The sequence below is a fragment of the Anomaloglossus baeobatrachus genome, chromosome 5 (assembly GCF_048569485.1).
Source record: "Anomaloglossus baeobatrachus isolate aAnoBae1 chromosome 5, aAnoBae1.hap1, whole genome shotgun sequence".
In the NCBI taxonomy this organism is placed as follows: domain Eukaryota; kingdom Metazoa; phylum Chordata; class Amphibia; order Anura; family Aromobatidae; genus Anomaloglossus; species Anomaloglossus baeobatrachus.
This window is the reverse complement of record NC_134357.1, coordinates 174,711,884-174,733,146: the sequence shown is the minus strand read 5'-3', so window position 1 is coordinate 174,733,146 and position 21,263 is coordinate 174,711,884.

The following is a 21,263-nucleotide window of genomic DNA, read 5'->3' as shown; positions in this document are numbered from 1 at the left end:
AACACTATTTCGATCAAAAAGCGTAAAAGCTATCTCACAGCAACAAGGTTTACACATGTCCAGTAATTCACCTAGAAAATGTTTACATTATTACATGCAAAAAAATTATACACAAAAAACAACCCTAAAGTAAAGGTGAAGAGACCTACTGCAACATTAAAGGGAATTTGTCATCAAGTTTCTCCCCTATAAGGTATTATCACCACCAGTAAGCTCTAATATAAAGCATTCTAGAATACTGTATATAAGTGCTGCCTGCTGTGTATAATGTAAAATCAGCTTTTATTCTACTCATCTGCGGGGCGGTCGGGTGCCATGGGCATCCCTGGTCTCAATCCTGTGCCTCCTTTCTTCCGCAACTACTATCCTCCTTCTCAGCTCCATGTGGATAACATATCCTACGTCATCCACAGTGTCCTCCATTGGGCTCCTGTGCATGCTCACTTCTCTCTGTCCTGCTGAGGGCAGAGAAAAGCACTGTAATGCACAGGCACGGGGTAAGGTTAAAGACTGCCGACACATGCAAACTACAATACTTTTATCTGCCCTAAGGGGTACTTTGCACACTACGACATCACAGGTGCGATGTCGGTGAGGTCAAATCGAAAGTGACGCACATCCGGCGTCGGCGTCGATATCGGAGTGTGTAAATCGTTTTTGATACGATTAATGTGCGCAAAAGCGTCAAAATCGAATCATCGGTGTAGCGTCGGTCATTTCCATAATTTCGGAAGGACCGATGTTACGATGTTGTTCCTCGTTCCTGCAGCAGCACACATCACTGTGTGTGAAGCCGCAGGAGCGAGGAACATCTCCTACCTGCGTCCTGCGGCTCACGCCGGCTATGCGGAAGGAAGGAGGTGGGCGGGATATTTACGTCCCGCTCATCTCCGCCCCTCTGCTTCTATTGGCCGCCTGCCGTGTGACATCGTTGTGACGCCGCACGACCCGCCCCCTTAGGAAGGAGGCGGGTCGCCGGCCAGAGCGACGTCGCAGGGCAGGTAAGTCCATGTGAAGCTCCCATAGCGATAATGTTCACTACGACAGCTATCACAAGAGATCACAGCTGCGACGGAGGAGGGGACTATTACGCTCGGCATCGCAAGCATTGGCTTGCGATGTCGTAGTGTGCAAAGTACCCCTAACAGTGCAGAGAGAAGTGTGCTTGCGGAGAAGGGCAATGATGGACTATGTATGGATAACATTGGCATCCACACGGAGGGGGAAGGAGGACGGTGGTGTAAGGAAGATAGGAGGTGCAAATTCTTGAAAATGTATTAAACAAGAAAAACTGAAATATCACATGGTCAAAAGTATTCAGACTCTTTACCATGTAGCACCCTTTTGAGCTAGTACAGCCATGAGTCTTCTTGGGAATGATGCAATAAGTTTTTCACACCTGGATTTGGGGATCCTCTGCCATTCTTCCTTGCAGATCCTCTCCAGTTCCATCAGGTTGGATATTGAATGTTGGTGGACAGTCATTTCAGGTCTCTTGAGAGATGCTTAATTGGGTTTAGATCAGGGGTCTGGCTAGGTTAGTCAAGAATGGTCACAGAGTTGTCTTGAAGCCATTCCTTTGTTATTTTAGCTGTGTGCTAAGGGTCATTGTCTTGTTAGAAGGTGAACCAGGTCCCGAGCGCTCTGGAAGAGGTTTTCCTCCAAGATATCTCTGTACTTGCCCAACTTCATCTTTCCTTCAATTGCAACCAGTCGTCCTGTCCCTGCAGCTGAAAAACACCCACATAGCATGTTGCTGCCACTACCATGTTTCACTGTTGGGATTGTATTGGGCAGGTGATGAGCAGTGCCGGGTTTTCTCCACACATACCACTTAGAATTATCACCAAAAAGTTCTATCTTCATCTCATCGGACCATAGAATCTTATTTCTCATAGTCTGGGAGTCCTTCATGTGATTTTTGCAAACTCTATGAGGACGTTCATATGTCTTGCACTGAGGAGAAGCTTCCGTTGGGCCACTCTGCCATAAAGGCCTGACTGGTGGAGGGCTGCAGTGATAATTGACTTTATGGAACTTTCTCCAATTTTCCTACTGCATCTCTGGAGTTCAGCCACAGTGATCTTGGGGTTCTTCTTTACCTCTCTCACCTAGGCTTTTCTCTAACGATTGCTCAGTTTGGCTGGAGTACTGCAGAACCTTGAGTACTGCAGAAATTCTTTTGTAACCTTGGCCAGATCTGTGCCTTGCAAATATTTTGTCTCTGAGCTCCTTGGGCAGTTTCTTTGACCTCATGATTCTCATTTGGTCTGACATGCACTGTGAGCTGTGAGGTGTTATATAAACAGGTCTATGCCTTTCCAAATCAATTCCTAACAGTTTAATTAAACACAGCTGGACTCCAATGAAGCAGTAGAACTATCTCAAGGAGGATCACAAAGCAATGGACAGCATGTGACTTAAATATGAGTGTCTGAGCAAAGGGTCAGAATACTTATGACCATGTGATATTTCAGTCTTCCTTGTTTAATAAATTTGCAAAAATATCTACATTTCTGTTTTTTTCTGTCAAGATGAGAAAAAAATGAACTTTTTTTTCTCTATGAGTATGATTTTGGAGTGTGGGAGGAAACCAGAGTACCCAGAAGAAACCCAGACAACACAGGGAGAACATATAAACTCCTTGCAGATGGTGTCGTTGGTGGGATTTGAAGACTGCAGTGCTAACCACTGAGCCACCGTGCCATGAGTTCTGAAATGATTCCACTTGGTATGCTATTTTTACAGGACAAAAACCTGGCATTTTAACAGGGGTGTATACTTTTTATATCCACTGTATGTGATATTGGTTTCTCCTATTGAGTCTTCTAAGTGATGTAGATATCATCTAACCCTTTTTATTACTTAGACCTCCCCTTTAATACATCATATGTGTGTGCATTTTAGTAATGTATCTGGATTTATTTTTTTACATTTTTCTTGAACATTATTAGTTAGAATTTCTTGCTAATGTACAACACCAGAAACCTTTATTGTGAAGAAGGCCCAGTTGTTCTTTTTCATCCTAATTGTTTTTATCTACGGCTCTTTTTTGTATTTAATAAGAAATTATTTTTGTGAAAATTCTACTGGTGTGTGCATAAAATTAGTGTTTGTTTAGTCCTGATAAGATTTTTTGGCTACATTTGCTCTAGGTGGTGTCTATTCAGTTGTGAACAGTTTATAGTGAGGTGCATGCATCTGTTATTTTTGGCGGAAATCAGTAATAAATTTGCTGAAATTGATTTTTGCCAAATTAAGAAGCAATAAACACTAGGTTCCTGGCTCCATGACCTTAGTAAATGTGGGCCAGTATAATACATATGCCAGTTTTGGTGTGGATTAAGGTGAAAAATATACCACTGACTTGTGAGTTTATTTCTCCGTTATCAGTGAGTCACTGCAGAGTCATAAGAATAGCTGGTCATTCTTTATCATTACATTGACTTTTGGGATTTGGATCATCTTGCATTTCCATGCCATGGTATTTTAAAGATAACATTGTTGTATCCTTTGCTGATGATTTATGGCACTTTGACAGTCTTTTCATGAGGTATTTTGGAGATGTCTGTAACTAATAGTTGTAATTTTTCAAAACCCTTCTCAGGGACATCTTCCCCTTAAAATGCTTCTGCTTCTATTACCTACAGCCCTTGCCTAATTTTTTTTCTTTCCAGTATACAGAAGTTATAAGGAATAAAATGTCAAATTATAACCAGCCAGAGCCAGCGAGGTGCTGAGAGTGCGAGGTACTGAAGTAAAGGGAGGCGACTGAAGATAAGTGTGGCATAGTTTTAACACAATCTCATAGTGGTGATAACTGTAACTGTTTAATTTCATTAGGGACTTGTTGTCTGTGTTTGTCTGGGGTACTGTGAAAAAGCAAAAAAAAAAAAAAAAAAAAGTGTGTCTAGTGATTTAGTCAGTAGTATTAGCCACACCTGTTTCTAGAAGCTTCTAGCAGCTTCTAGTAGTCCTTGTAGAACTATATAAACCAGCCAGAGCTAGCGAGGTGCTGAGAGTGCGAGGTACTGAAGTAAAGGGAGGCGACTGAAGATAAGTGTGGCATAGTTTTAACACAATCTCATAGTGGTGATAACTGTAACTGTTTAATTTCATTAGGGATTTGTTGTCTGTGTTTGTCTGGGGTACTGTGAAAAAGCAAAAAAAAAAAAAAAAAAGTGTGTCTAGTGATTTAGTCAGTAGTATTAGCCACACCTGTTTCTAGAAGCTTCTAGCAGCTTCTAGTAGTCCTTGTAGAACTATATAAACCAGCCAGAGCTAGCGAGGTGCTGAGAGTGCGAGGTACTGAAGTAAAGGGAGGCGACTGAAGATAAGTGTGGCATAGTTTTAACACAATCTCATAGTGGTGATAACTGTAGCTGTTTAAGAAGAGAAGAGTCGCCGTAAGCTGATCGATTGCTGGGACTTGCCGGGTCTCGCTGTTTGAGGACATCGCAAAACCGCGCGCCTGACGGCGCGCGACTTTCGCCTGTCATACGCTACATCAGCATTATGGAAGAGAAGAAAATCCACATGGTCACCTGCAACACATGCTACATGTTTACGGATCTGCCGCACAAGAAATTCAACTTCACCTGTCAAAAGTGCAAACTTGTTGCCCTCTTAGAGGAAAAGGTGCGGGGACTGGAAGAAAGAATAGCAACTTTGAAGCTAATTAAAGAACATGAGGACTTCTTGGACGAGGCAGAAGCAACAATTCAGGATATGGAAAGTGAGAAAAGCTTCAGAACACATACAGAGGCTGAAAAGTGGACACATGTGACCAAAAGAAGCCAGCGGATCAAGTGGTCGGCACCACCCACACAGCTTAGCAACCAATATGAAGCCCTCATGCTGGAGAACGAAAATGGCACAGCTCAGGATGATACCGTCTCTACAGGAGAAGACACAGTATCATTGTGGAGCCCCGCAAACGCTGTGTCGGTGCATTACCTTCAGGGACTCCACGTAGATGGATCTGTCTGGTCACAGGTAGGAAACCTTCTTTGTAGTCGTGACGCCACTCTCAGTATTGCGGTCAGTGGGGGACCGCCACTGCAGGTTAAGGGACGCCTGGGGCTGATGGTGAGTGCAGTTAGTTGGAATAGCCTCCTGAGAGTGAGGCAAGCCCCAGGGCCCTGTGTAGATGCGTAGAACTACAAGGCGCAGAATGACTCAACACAGGCAGGATGTCTTTCAGGGTTTTTACTCACAGTTGATGGCAGGGTGAGTGACCCGGGCGTAGCTGGGATGAACCAAGTGGGAACCAGGTGTCCTTCAGGCTGACTTGTGAGGGTGACTACTAACTCGCCTTCCTTAGCCCTTGGTGGTTTGGGGTAACCCCGACTTTGAGTCCCTATGGGGGTCACCCAGGGAAGATGCTGCAGCCTCTCTCCCCTTCGTTTGCCGTTTGCTTGTCGCCTGGACCAGGCCACTCCAGCTGCTTGCCTCCTGTGACCTATGGGCCCTAACTGTGGCTACGTGGCTGCGGCTTTTGTGGTGTTGTGGCGTGGGCTTTGAGAGCCCCACACCGGCAGGTTTAGCAAAAGAAAGCTGGATCTATCTCCGCTTCGGGATCTGCCGCCCGTTTGGGCCTGGTACTCTCTAGCAGTCTCCTTACTTCCCACTCCGTTGCTCTCTCTCTAGCTGAAGATGGATTTCGGGTAGCACTCCTAGTTGACCGTTCTCCCCCGTCGGTAGCCACTGCGCGGACGCTGTCAGACTACAGCAGCCCACGGGATCTGCTCCTCACTCGAGCTCCCTGGACTCTGCACTGCCTGGCTCACTGCCCCTCCTCTCCTGTTCTTGCCTACGCCACCTAGCAACCAGACTCTCTTACCACACCCCTTGAGAGGAGATGGAGGCTTTTGGCCCCCTCCACTATTCCAGTGAAGGTGAAGGCTTTTCCCCCTCCTGGGATCCCCAGGGGTCCTCTCATGGGTACATGTGTGAGACCTGATCACTATGCGCCTGTGTACCACACCCCGGTCAGCCTTCTGGATTACCTGTGTTGTACTGTCCCCAGCATGGGTGCAGTACTCAGTGGTGCCTGACCAGGTCAGGGGCGCCACATTCCCCCTTAGTTATCACCAGCACGTCCTCGGGCTGCAAGACAACATTTTAAAATGCATAAAACATTAAAACATGGTAAAAACATTTTAAGACCACCAGCTATCATACATCACCACCCTCCACCCACAAGTCCGTTAACCCACCCAAAACCCTCTCACGTTGGCCGCGCCTTCAGCCACTTCTGGCAGGATGTAGAGGCGGCTTTCATGGGCTGGTGGTTTCAGGGTATACCTGGCCTGGTGGAGTCGCGCCTTCAGCCACTTCTGGCAGGATGTAGAGGCGGCCCCCACAGTTGGTGCTGACCAGGTACCCTCTTTGTGGTGGAGAGCCAGGCCCCATAAACAGGCATGCTCTCTGGTCGCAGGTGAGCCAAGGCCCTATATACGGACGGGCTCCTCCTGGTTGCAGACGAGCCAAGCCCCTAAACAGGCTGACTCTGGTAGTGGTGCCTCTGGTGTAACTATTTACACTGCGAGAGTTTGTGGCTATAGCCAGTTCATAGCCTTAAGGTTTATGGTTTTCTCACACAAGTTTATGTGGGCACATACTTAAACGTAAACGTTGCAAAACTTCAAACTTTTCAAAACTTTAACTTGCTGCATGCTTTCTTCTTGCTTTATGTGAACTTTGCTCCTGTTTCCTCCTTACCAGGGCTTGGGCCTGTAGGGCTGGGGCATCTGTTACTTCCTGTGCTTTTATCGTCTGTTTCTTGATCCTTTCTTTCCTCTTCTTCAGTGTCTCTGTCTTCATCTTCTGTTGTGACTGCAGGGCTTCTGCAAGGACTTCTAGGACATGGTGCAACATCTAGGGCATACCAGCCTCTTTCTCCCTGATGCATAGTGAACTCCACTGAGTCTCCTATCTTCAAATTTCTTCCAGGGTGTCCTCTGGGCAAATGGGCTCTCACATCCCTTCGATTGACGAAAATCCCTTCCTTCACACCAGGTGATACTATAAAGCCGTATCCTGATTTGAGGCTGAAATCTTCGACAATTCCTCGACGCAGGGGTCCTCTGATCTGGGGTTTGAACCTTCTCAGGAACCGTTTCTCCTCTAGGTCTCTGGCGGTGACTTCGTCTTTCTGCTCAGGAGATTGTGATGTTGGAGGATACTTTGTACTACCGCCTCGGCGCCGTGTCTTGCGGGCTGGATTCTGCGAAGTACAGCTTACAAGCTCCCAGGTGGGGCGGTTGGGCAGGTCTTCTTCAACAGGAGGTGTCAGGTCTTCCTCGTCCCAGCGGGAATATGGCAGCATCTCCGGCTCTGGGACTAGCACTGCTGCTGGCTCCGGGGGCAACTCCTCAGCTTCTTGCCCTCCTCTCCCCCTTAGTTCTTCGCTGCACTCTGGTCGTGGCAGCGCTGGGGATGAGTGTTCCTCAGCTGGCCCAGGCGGTGGACTCTTCGGCGTGGTTGCCGCAGGGGTTGCCTTAGGGGTGTGCGGAGGGAGCATGTACTGGTCCACCATCTCCTGTGGGAACTTGGCCTCCAGGTCAGCCTTCAGCTGCCAGTATGCGGGGTCCTCACCTACCAGGGATTTCCTAGTAGGGACTTCCTTAGACTGGGGAGCGGTGTCTGCTCTGGCCCTGCAGGCCGGGATAAATGGTGATGTAGTCTTTTCTTGGCGGGCCGCGCAGGGCATCGCTGCGGCGGCCTGGTCTTGGCGGGCCGCGCCTGGCATGGCGGCGGCCTGGTCTGTGCGGGCCGAGCCTGGCGTGGCGGCGGCCTGGATCTGCGTCGCTGTTGCGGCCAGTTCTTGGCGGGCCGGACTGGGCATTGCAGCCGCGGTCTGAATTGGCGTCGCATCCTCAATGGGGTCCGTGCAGGTGGAGCTGGGCGTCGCTGCAGTGATCGGGGCTTGACGGGCCGCACCTGGCGGGGCTGCGGCCTGGTTCAGCATCTCACTTGCGGCTCGGACGAGCGTCGCTGCTGCGGTGGGGTCTTGGCGGACTGGGCTCAGCAGGGTGGCAGCCTGGGTCAGCGTCACACCTGCGGCACGGATGAGTATCGCCGTGGCAGTCGGACCTTTGCGGGCCAGGCGGGGTGTCGCTGCGGCGGCCTGGATTTGGCGGGCCGCACCTAGCGTGGCTGCGGCCTCGCTCAGCGTCGCCGCGCCAGGCGCCTCTTCTGGGACCGCGGTCGTAGCAGCAGGGGTCGGAGCACTTGCGCTGGCCGGGGCAACTCTGGACTCACCCATCGGTGGCACCATCGGGATCTGAGTCGTCGCCGCTCGATCTGGCATGCGTCGCGCGGCTCCCTCCTCGTAGGTCCGAACCGCCGCAGCCATCTCCAGAAGCTCCGTGCGTCCCTCACTGAGCTGTCGCATAATCCTGGCCTCCAGCTGATCGCAGAAGATAGCAAGCTCCCGGCACCACCAGGCAGCAGAGCCTGGTTCTGGGTATCCACGTCCGGACTCCATTTCTTCTCTCTGCAGCAGCAGGCTTGTGGCTCCCTTTCCTTCCCGCCGTCTCTGGACGCTTCCGCTCTCTTCACAAGCGAGGTCAGAACTCTGCAGGGGATCTCTGGGTAGCCACACCTCTTCGTGGGCGGTAACTTCTTCCAGCGCGGGCTGCTGTTGTTTTTCAGCGCGCTTTTAATGGTGGCAATATGGCGGCGCTTCCAATTTTTCAAGCGGACCGCCCAGGCACATGGTCACCTGTCTCAACAGGTCTAGTCCTTATCCTGTTCGTGACGCCAGATGTGGAGCCCCGCAAACGCTGTGTCGGTGCATTACCTTCAGGGACTCCACGTAGATGGATCTGTCTGGTCACAGGTAGGAAACCTTCTTTGTAGTCATGACGCCACTCTCAGTATTGCGGTCAGTGGGGGACCGCCACTGCAGGTTAAGGGACGCCTGGGGCTGATGGTGAGTGCAGTTAGTTGGAATAGCCTCCTGAGAGTGAGGCAAGCCCCAGGGCCCTGTGTAGATGCGTAGAACTACAAGGCGCAGAATGACTCAACACAGGCAGGATGTCTTTCAGGGTTTTTACTCACAGTTGATGGCAGGGTGAGTGACCCGGGCGTAGCTGGGATGAACCAAGTGGGAACCAGGTGTCCTTCAGGCTGACTTGTGAGGGTGACTACTAACTCGCCTTCCTTAGCCCTTGGTGGTTTGGGGTAACCCCGACTTTGAGTCCCTATGGGGGTCACCCAGGGAAGATGCTGCAGCCTCTCTCCCCTTCGTTTGCCGTTTGCTTGTCGCCTGGACCAGGCCACTCCAGCTGCTTGCCTCCTGTGACCTATGGGCCCTAACTGTGGCTACGTGGCTGCGGCTTTTGTGGTGTTGTGGCGTGGGCTTTGAGAGCCCCACACCGGCAGGTTTAGCAAAAGAAAGCTGGATCTATCTCCGCTTCGGGATCTGCCGCCCGTTTGGGTCTGGTACTCTCTAGCAGTCTCCTTACTTCCCACTCCGTTGCTCTCTCTCTAGCTGAAGATGGATTTCGGGTAGCACTCCTAGTTGACCGTTCTCCCCCGTCGGTAGCCACTGCGCGGACGCTGTCAGACTACAGCAGCCCACGGGATCTGCTCCTCACTCGAGCTCCCTGGACTCTGCACTGCCTGGCTCACTGCCCCTCCTCTCCTGTTCTTGCCTACGCCACCTAGCAACCAGACTCTCTTACCACACCCCTTGAGAGGAGATGGAGGCTTTTGGCCCCCTCCACTATTCCAGTGAAGGTGAAGGCTTTTCCCCCTCCTGGGATCCCCAGGGGTCCTCTCATGGGTACATGTGTGAGACCTGATCACTATGCGCCTGTGTACCACACCCCGGTCAGCCTTCTGGATTACCTGTGTTGTACTGTCCCCAGCATGGGTGCAGTACTCAGTGGTGCCTGACCAGGTCAGGGGCGCCACATCATCAAAAGAAGTTACTTTGTCAACAAAAGCAGAAACAAAAGACACTCAAAAGCACTCAGGAGCAACAAGCAGTGCGTCCAGAACGAAAAGAAGAGTGGTAGTTATGGGCGACTCACTACTAAGAGGCACGGAGGCAACTATCTGCAGGCCGGACATAACCGCACGAGAAGTATGCTGCCTCCCTGGAGCAAAAATCAAGGATGTGGCCAACAGGATACCAACTATCCTCGGATCCAAGGACGAATACCCGTTCCTATTGATACATGTAGGAACAAACGACACGGCAAGAAATGATCTGCCAACTATTTGTGAAGACTTTGAAATTCTGGGGAAGAAAATAAAGGAACGGAACGTACAGGTTGTTTTCTCATCAATCCTCCCAGTCGATGGCCATGGTGTCAGAAGATGGAATAGGATACTAGATTTGAACAACTGGCTACGACGGTGGTGCAGGCAGCAAGGATTTGGATTCTTAGACCATGGAGTGAATTACCTCTACGATGGACTTCTCGCAAGAGACGGGATACACCTCACAAAACCTGGGAAACACACGTTCGCCAGAAGGCTTGCCACACTCATCAGGAGGGCTTTAAACTAGAAGAAGAGGGGATGGGAGAAAAAACAGCAGACAAGAACATGCAGCAGAAGGACAAACTAATCAAGGATACTTGATGCCGTAAAGAGGACCCAAGACAGGGTACTAAGAAGGAAGCTGAGAAAAGGGGAGCAAAACTTCTTTCCTGCATGCTGACCAATGCAAGAAGCCTGACCAATAAGATGGAGGAACTGGAGCTGGTAATGTATGAGGAGAAATACGACATAGTAGGAATAACTGAGACATGGTTAGATGATAGTTATGACTGGGCGGCTAACCTGCAAGGATATGAATTGTTTAGGAGGGATCGTAAAAAAAGGAAAGGGGGTGGAGTCTGTCTATATATAAAGTCCAGTTTAAAGCCCAGACTAAGAGAAGACATTCAAGAGGGAAATGAAGAGGTGGAGATACAAGGAGGGAAAACTAATAAAATCCTCATAGGGGTTTGTTATAAGCCACCAAATATAACAGAAACCACTGAAAATGTATTATTGAAACAAATAGACAAAGCAGCAAATCACAATGAGGTGATTATTATGGGGGACTTCAATTACCCCGATATAGACTGGGAAACTGAAACCTGTGTATCTCAGAAAGGAAACCGGTTTCTGTCAGTAACTAAGGATAATTATCTGTCCCAACTTGTGCCGGGCCCAACTAGAGGGGCAGCCCTTCTGGACTTAATTTTAAGCAACAGGCCAGATAGAATAACAGACGTACGAGTGGATGGGCACCTAGGGAATAGTGACCACAATATAATACAATTCCACTTGTCCTTTAGTAAGGTGCCTTGGAGGGGGGTTACAAAAACGCTGAATTTCAGGAAAGCAAAGTTTGATCAACTTAGAGAAGACCTTCGCCAAATTGATTGGGACAATGTCCTCAAAAATGGGAGCACAGAAAATAAGTGGGAAATTTTTAAATCGGTATTAAACACCCACTGCGAGCTAGCCATACCATACAGAAATAAAAGGGCTAGGAACAGGAGAAAACCAATGTGGCTTAATAAGGATGTAAAAGGGGCAATGAATAATAAGAAAAAGGCATTTAAAAAGCTAAAACAAGAAGGCAGCGAGGAAGCATTAAAAATATATAGAGAAAAAAATAAAATGTGTAAAAAACAAATATATTTAGCAAAAGTAGAAACTGAGAGACTCATTGCTAAGGAAAGCAAAACAAATCCCAAACTATTCTTTAATTATATAAACAGAAAAAAGATTAAAATTGATGGTGTTGGCCCTTTAAAGAATAATGAGGGTAAAATCATAGAAAGCGATGTGGGAAAAGCAAATGTTTTAAATACTTTTTTCTCAACTGTGTTCACACAGGAAAAGCATATGCCAGGGGAAATGCAGAGTGATCATGTAAATGCCCCATTAAGTATGACCTGCCTAACCCAGGAAGAAGTGCAGAACCGACTTAGTAACATTAAAATTGACAAATCACCAGGCCCTGATGGCATTCACCCTCGGGTATTAAGGGAGTTAAGTAATGTGATAGACAGGCCTCTATTCCTTTTATTTAAAGACTCTATAGAAACTGGGTCTGTTCCACTGGATTGGCGGCTAGCAAATGTGGTACCAATATTCAAAAAAGGGTGCAAAAGGGAACCTGGAAACTATAGGCCGGTAAGCTTAACATCTGTTGTGGGTAAAATGTTTGAAGGGTTTTTAAGGGATACTATTATGGAATGTCTCAATGTTAATAACTGTTTAACTCCATATCAACATGGATTTATGAAGGATCGCTCCTGTCAAACTAACCTGATCAGCTTCTATGAGGATGTAAGCTCTCACATGGACCGAGGAGAATCATTGGATGTCATTTATCTCGACTTCGGTAAAGCATTTGACACTGTCCCACATAAAAGACTGCTAAGTAAAATGAGAAAGCTTGGGCTCGGGGAAAATGTGTGTAGATGGGTAGGTAGCTGGCTTAGTGGTAGAAAACAAAGAGTGGTTATTAATGGTGCATACTCAGATTGGGCCAGGGTTACTAGTGGGGTGCCACAGGGGTCTGTATTGGGCCCCCTACTATTTAATATATTTATTAATGATCTGGTGGATGGTTTACAGAGTAAAATATCAGTATTTGCAGATGATACAAAACTATGTAAGGTAGTTAACACAAAGGAGGACAGTTTGCAACTACAGATGGACTTGAGTAAATTGGAGAATTGGGCTGAAAAATGGCAAATGAGGTTTAACACAGATAAGTGTAAGGTTATGCACATGGGAAGGAGAAACAGATGCTACGATTACTTACTAAATGGGAAACTGCTGGGGAAATCAGACATGGAAAAAGACTTAGGCATCTTAGTGAATAAGAATCTAAATTGGAGTGCCCAGTGTCAGGCAGCAGCCACCAAAGCAAATAGGGTGATGGGATGCATTAGAAGAGGTCTGGGGGCACGAGATGAAAACATCATTCTCCCTCTGTACAAATCACTAGTCAGACCACACTTGGAGTATTGTGTGCAATTTTGGGCGCCGGTGCTGAAGAAAGACATTACTGAACTTGAAAGGGTTCAGAGGCGGGCTACTAAAATAATAAATGGAATGGGTGCATTACAATACACGGAAAGGTTATCAAAATTAGGTCTATTTACTCTAGAAAAGAGAAGACTTAGGGGAGACCTAATAAATATGTACAAATATATCAGAGGGCCATATAGAGATCTCTCCCATGATCTGTTTGTACCAAGGACTATGACAAGAACAAGGGGGCATTCTTTTCGATTGGAGGAAAGAAAATTCCTACATCAGCATAGAAGAGGGTTCTTCACGGTAAGAGCAGTGAGGCTCTGGAACTCTCTTCCTGAGGAAGTGGTGATGGCCAACTCACTGAATGAATTTAAGAGAGGAATGGATGCATTTCTTGTTAGCAAAAGTATAGAAGGTTATAAATAGCATAATCTTACAGGTAGATAGAAGAGCGACCAAGATTATTAGAGGAATGGGTGGGCTGCAACACCAAGACAGGTTATTAAACTTGGGGTTATTTAGTTTGGAAAAACAAAGGCTTAGGGGGGATCTAATCACAATGTATAAATATATGAGGGGACAGTACAGAGACCTTTCCAAAGATCTCTTTACACCTAGGCCTGCGACTGGAACACGGGGGCATCCGCTACGTCTTGAGGAAAGAATGTTTAATCATAATCACAGATGAGGACTCTTTACTGTACGAGCAGTGAGACTATGGAGCTCTCTGCCGTATGATGTTGTATTGAGGGATTCACAAGTAAAATTTAAGCAGAGCCTGATCGCATTAATTGAAAAATATAATATTACCAGTTATGTATATTGGATTTTATGACAGGGTGTTGATCCAGGGAACTAGTCTGATTGCCGTATGTGGAGTCAGGAAGGAATTTTTTTCCCCATTGGAGCTTATTTGACACATTGGGGTTTTTTTGCCTTCCTCTGGATCAACATGTTAGGCTACGGGTTGAACTAGATGGACTTAGAGTCTCCCTTCAACCTTAAAAACTATGAAACTATGAAACTATGAAACTTTAACAAATTTTAAAAATTGTTTGGATATATAAAGGTGTATGGTTCCCATATACAGGTAATATTTACAGGAGCAGGAAAATAGATATTGCAATTTTCATCTAGTTCACATAAGGAGCCATAGCTTTTTCTAATATTCTGCCTATGAACTTTCCATATAGTAATGTACTGTAGTGTAAGCCTGTCCGTCTTTTCCAATGTTCCGGCTCTCAGATGTGCTATGTGTGGGCTAAGTGCTTCTCAATGAGCACTAGATGTATTCAGAATATTCTGATAAGAGCAGAGTGATGTGAGTAATATTAGAAAATCTATATTTTGTACCTCTGCTACATTTGTAATATTCAAGGGGATGTCAAGTACTTTGCATTAATGGCCTTTTTTTTAGACCTCATTCAAACATCTGTTCTATCCATGGTTTTCCCAGATAGAATCTATACCCATTGTAGTCTATGGGACTGTTCACGATTGTGCGATCGTGCAAAACTCACGGAGACATGTCTTTTTGTTTCTGACAAGAAGGATGAAATGTGACAATACAAATCTGAATCCATAAAGCACACAGAGGGCTTTAGTATACTATGTGCCATCTTTGTTTATCATTGTAAAGGATAGAAAAAGTGTTGTCCTTTATTTATACAAATGTGGAAAATGCTAACTCCAAACAGACCAAATATTAATGACAAATTGATCCAAAAAACTGATGAAACACCATCTATTTTTTTGCCAATGCCTACATGAAAAACACTGATATCTGAGTGAGGGCTTTGAAAAGAGGTTAGAGGGGCTGTCCTGTATGGTGAGGGCCTGTGCTGAGTATAGATCATCAATGTCAAATCGGTGAGGGTGCGAATCGCTTTTTTTTTTTTTTTTACATTGTTCTACAAATAATACATATATGCCAAATCTATCTATAAATTTACAATTAATATAAGTCTCTTTTTCAATGCATGGTTAATTATTGGATCTGGATGATAATAATTGTATATTAAAAATGTTTCTGCAATGAATGTTAAATAATTGATGTATCATCATTTGTAAAGGTGACTGGTGGGGCGATATAAGCATTTCCCACCATTTGTCGGGATATACCGCTGGCTGGTCCACTAGACTGCATTTTTTATTGTACTTTATACCCTTAGGGTATTTTATATTTTTCTGAACACCCCCCCCCTCACTTCACGTTTTCAATGTATTGATATTCAATAAAAGTTTAACAAAAAATTTCAGGAGTATTTTTTCTGTGATTTATGGTTTTGAATATCCTATTAAATCGATGGCTGGATCATATATGACAAGCTTTTCTCCACCCCCATTCACCTTTTGTGCCTCCCCTATTCCCTCATAGACTGTAAGCTTATGAGCAGGGCCCTCACTCCTCCTGGTATCTTAATTTTGTTATTTTGTATTCTCATATTGTCTGTACATGTCCCCTCTGAATTGTAAAGTGTGACGGAATATAATGGCGCTTTAGAAATAAAACGTATTATTATTATTATTATTATTTTTATTATAGGCAGTGCATTATACTATATGGAGCACTATGGCCTGTGCATTATACTATATGGAGCACTATGGCCTGTGCATTATACTATATAGAGTACAATAGGAAGTGCAATATGCTATATGAAGGACTATGGTCTGTACGTTACACTGTGTGCAGAATTATTAGGCAAAAGAGTATTTTGATCACATGATAATTTTATACATGTTGTCCTACTCCAAGCTGCATAGGCTTGAGAGCCAACTACCAATTAAGTAAATCAGGTGATGTGCATCTCTGTAATGAGGAGGGGTGTGGTGTAATGACATCAACACCCTATATAAGGTGTGCTTAATTATTAGGCAACTTCCTTTACTTTGGCAAAATGGGTCAGAAGAGAGAATTGACAGCCTCTGACAAGTCCAAAATTGTGAGATGTCCTGCAGAGGGATGCAGCAGTCTTGAAATTGCCAAACTTTTGAAGCGTGATCACCGAATAATCAAGTGTTTCATGGCAAATAGCCAACAGGGTCGCAAGAAGCGTGTTGGGCAAAAAAGGCGCAAAAAAACTGCCCATGAATTGAGGAAAATCAAGCGTGAAGCTGCCAAGATGCCATTTGCCACCAGTTTGGATATATTTCAGAGCTGCAACATTACTGGAGTATCAAAAAGCACAAGGTGTGCAATACTCAGGGCATGGCCAACTTGCCTATGGCCAACTTGCCTAACAATTCTGCACACAGTGTATATATGGAGGTGCATTATGCTATATGGAGAACTATGAACTGTGCATTATATTATACTACATGAAGGACTTGGGGTTGTGGATTATGCTATATGGAGGACTGTAGGCTGTGAATTATTTTACATGGAGGACTATAGGAAGTGCATTATATTATATGAAGGACTGTGGGGTTTGTATTGTTTTTGGATGTGCAGAATACTATATGGAGGACTATGAACTGTGCATGCATTATACTACATGCATAATACTTCATGCATTATACTACATGAAGGATTTAGAGATTTGCGGTATACTATATTGGAGATTATAGGCCATGCATTATACTATTTGTGAGGACCATAAGAACTGAATTATACGATATGGACGACTAGGGGCTGTGCATTATACAATATAGAGGACTATGAGGATGCATTATACTATATGGAGGACTTTGTGGTGTATTATATATGGAGTACTATGGGCGGTGTATTTTACTATATGGAGGACCATTGGGGTGCAATATTGTACTTGCAGAACAATGGGGTTTTAATTCTACTATATGGAGGATGATGGGGTGTTGATTATACTATATGGAGGATTAGGGGTACATTATATTATATGGATATGGAGGACTAATGTGTGGTGCATTATACAGTCATATGAAAAAGTTTGGGCACCCCTAATAATGTTAACCTTTTTTCTTTATAACAATTTGGATTTTTGCAACAGCTATTTCAGTTTCATATATCTAATAACTGATGGACTGAGTAATATTTCTGGATTGAAATGAGGTTTATTGTACTAACAGAAAACGTGCAATCTGCATTTAAATAAAATTTGACCGGTGAAAAGTATGGGCACCCTTATCAATTTCTGGATTTGAACACTCCTAACTACTTTTTACTGACTTACTAAAGCACTAAATTGGTTTTGTAACCTCATTGAGCTTTGAATTTCATAGGCAGGTGTATCCAATCATAAGAAAAGGTATTTAAGGTGGCCACTTGCAAGTTGTTCTCCTATTTGAATCTCCTATGAAGAGTGGCATCATGGGCTCCTCAAAACAACTCTAAAATGATCTGAAAACAAAGATTATCAACATAGTTGTTCAGGGAAAGGATACAAAAAGTTGTCTCAGAGATTTAAACTGTCAGTTTCCACTGTGAGGAACATAGTAAGGAAATGGAAGAACACAGGTACAGTTCTTGTTAAGCCCAGAAGTGGTAGGCCAAAAAATATCAGAAAGGCAGAGAAGAAGAATGGTGAGAACAGTCAAGGACAATCCACAGACCACCTCCAAACACCTGCAGCATCATCTTGCTGCAGATGGTGTCAATGTGCATTGGTCATCAATACAGCGCACTTTGCACAAGGAGAAGCTGTATGGGAGAGTGATGCGAAAGAAGCCATTTCTGCAAGCACGCCACAAACAGAGTCGCCTGAGGTATGCAAAAGCACATTTGAACAAGCCAGTTACATTTTGGAAGAAGGTCCTGTGGACTCATGAAACAAAGATTGAGTTGTTTGGTCATACAAAAAGGCGTTATGCATGGAGGCAAAAAACACGGCATTCCAAGAAAAGCACTTACTACCCACAGTAAAATTTGGTGGAGGTTCCATCATGCTTTGGGGCTGTGTGGCCAATGCCGGCACCGTGAATCTTGTTAAAGTTGAGGGTCACATGGATTCAACTCAGTATCAGCAGATTCTTGACAATGATGTGCAAGAATCAGTGACGAAGTTGAGGTTACACAGGGGATGGATATTTCAGCAAGACAATGATCCAAAACACCGCTCCAAATCTACTCAAGCATTCATGCAGAGGAACAATTACAATGTTCTGGAATGGCCACCCCAGTCCCCAGACCTGAATATCATTGAACATCTGTGGGATGATTTCAAGCGGCTGTCCATGCTCGGCGACCATCAAACTTAACTGAACTGGAATTCTTTTGTAAACAGGAATGGTCAAATATACCTTCATCCAGGATCCAGGAGCTCATTAAATGCTACAGGAAGCCACTAGAGGCTGTGATTTTTGCAAAAGGAGGATCTAGAAAATTTTAATGTCACTTTTATGTTGAGGTGCCCATACTTTTGCACCTGTCAAATTTTGTTTAAATGCAGATTGCACATTTTCTGTTAGTACAATAAACCTCATTTCAATCCAGAAATATTACTCAGTCCATCAGTTATTAGATATATGAAACTGAAATAGCAGTTGCAAAAACCCAAATTGTTATAAAGAAAAACATTAATAGGGGTGCCCAAACTTTTTCATATGACTGTATATGGAGGACTATAAAGGGTCTATTATATTATATGGAGAGCTATGGGATGAATTATACTATATACAAAACTATAGGTGGTACAATATACTGTATGGAGTACTAAAGAGGGTGCGTTAGATTATATCGGGGATTATGGGGAATGCATTATACTAGTTGTTGAACTATGCAAAGAAGAGGGGAGCCAGCACTGCTCATGAATGGCATGCAACAATGAAAAAATAAAAAGTGTAAAATTCACAAATTCATTCCTACTGTAACAATTCAATGAGATTTTTTGCAAATTATTGATCAATGATTTGAGCCCCCCTGCCCCGTCACGGCAAATCTCTATAGGGGGGTCCCTACACTATGTTATAAATTAATATCGTACCATAAGGTCTCATATAATAACTTGAACAGGACCATATAAGAACACCACTTACCCGGGGAATGTCAGAACCGCTCCCATGCTGCAAGGACTGACAACTGCGAATAAAGGCAGCCCAGGTGCCAGTGTGTGTGGCAGAACCACACACACCAGCACAATGTCAGAACTGGCCCCCACAGTACTAGACCAGCAAGCATGGATGAAGGGCGGAACAGCCTTAGGCAGGTGGTGCTTAAATAATGATGCCTATGGACCAGGGGGCGGTGGCTGTCTGTGATCAAGCACCAACATGAATTTTGATGGCAAAAGAAGGAATTTTCAAACCACACTGGGCGTGCAATAGGTCCATGTTTTCACAAACCATATATATGAGCGGTCACCAAAAGGAACCACAAAAGAGACAGAAAGACCTTCATATCGAATAGTTATCACACCTCTATCTAATTAAATACACAGAAACAATTTTTCATTTCATGATAAGGTGCAATTTTAATATTGAATGTACAAAATTTATTAAAGGGATATCATCTGGAAAAACACAGGGTACAGAATAGCGTTTGTAAAATCACATTAAAAATGGGGGAGGAGGTGTCTGAGGGGTCTGACTGAGAAAACATGATCATGTAAGAAATAATTCATTGGATGCATTGTGACTAGAGATGAGCGAACCGGTCGCGGTTCGGCTCGAGCTTGGTTTGCCGAACGGAGGTCTAGTTCGAGTTCGGTTCGGCGAACCGTTTCGGCGAACCACTCGAACCCATAGGAAACAATGGGAGGCAATCACAAACACATAAAAACACCTAGAAAACACCCTCAAAGGTGTCCAAAAGGTGACAAACAACTCACAACACAACACAAACACATGGGAAAGTGACAAGACATATACTCATGCGAAAACAAAAGAGCTGGACAAGGAAAAAGAGGAGGAGACACAGATATATGAGTATATGCAAGGGAACATCGATGCCATTACTGTACAACTTGAGCCCTGCTCATTTTAGGCTTCCAATCTGGATAAATTGCCTGAGCTCACCACGTACACCTTGGGGATCTTGTCGTGTCCCGCAGCCAGCGTTCTCTCGAAACCTGTCCTCAGTGTTGCTGGGGGTGTGCTGACAGATAAGCACACGCGTCTGTCCACTGACAATGTGGACATACTAACGTTCACCAAGATGAGGAAGTCATGGCTCTCAGAGGACTTTTCTTCCCCTGGGTCATCCAGGGGAGGCGAAAGGCACGCGTATTTTTGAGAGTTCTTCATGTAAAGTTTCATTTTGAAAAGGGGGTCAACTGATGCCAGTCAAGTGGGGTGTGTGTGGCCCAATTAGTGGAAACGAGGGAGACTGTGGTTGGAGTCCCCTCGCTGTGTTCCTAAAAGAACCAAGAGGAACAAGTCATGGCTCTCAGAGGACTTTTCTTCCCCTGGATCATCCAGGGGAGGCGAAAGGCACGCGTATTTTTGAGAGTGCTTCATGTAAAGCATCTTTTTCATTTTGAAAAGGGGGTCAACTGATGCCAGTCAAGTGGGGTGTGTGTGGCCCAATTAGTCGAAACGAGGGAGACTGTGGTTGGAGTCCCCTCGCTGTGTTTTACATGCTTTTCGAAGGGCATGACATGCCTAAGAGATTGAGTTTCAGCATCTGCAACTTGTTGGCTACAGAAAGGTTGCCTTAACACCCTTTTGACACCGACTATTTTTGAGAACTTGTGCCCATTGCAGTGCCCCAAGAGCCAATGGCCATTCGCTACTCCTTCTCCAAGAAAGGTGTGCCCGCGCTACCACAGCAGGTCACACACAACATCACCGATTCCTTGAGAAACTCTGTGTGTGACAGGGTGCATTTCACCACAGATACTTGGACCAGTAAGCATGGACAGGGGAGTTACATGTTGCTGACTGGGCACTGGGTAACTATGGTGAGAGATGGAGAAGGGTCTGCTGTACAAGTCTTTCCGTCCCCACGAGTTGTGTGTCAATCCTTCCTCTATATGTACAAGTTCCTCCACTGCTTCTGCCTCCTCAACCTCATGTGGGTCCTCCACCTCGGCCCAAACCCTGTGTGGTCAGGCCACCCTTCCTTGTAACTGCGCCCAAGGAATCCCACACACCTCCTTACTATGTTGGCAGCACAGCTCAACAGCATGATGCGGTCAACTCTTTACTTAGAAATGTCTGGAAAATGTGAGTCACACCGCTGAGGAGTTGTGGACGGTAAGCTCTGGAGAGTGAGACCGAGTTTCATCAATGGTTGTCTCCACTCAACCAGCAGCCAGGGAAGGCCGGGTGCGACAATGATGCAAACCAGTCTGCGGCCCTTCTTCAGAGCAATGTGACACACGTGCCTTGTATGGCTCACGTGTTGA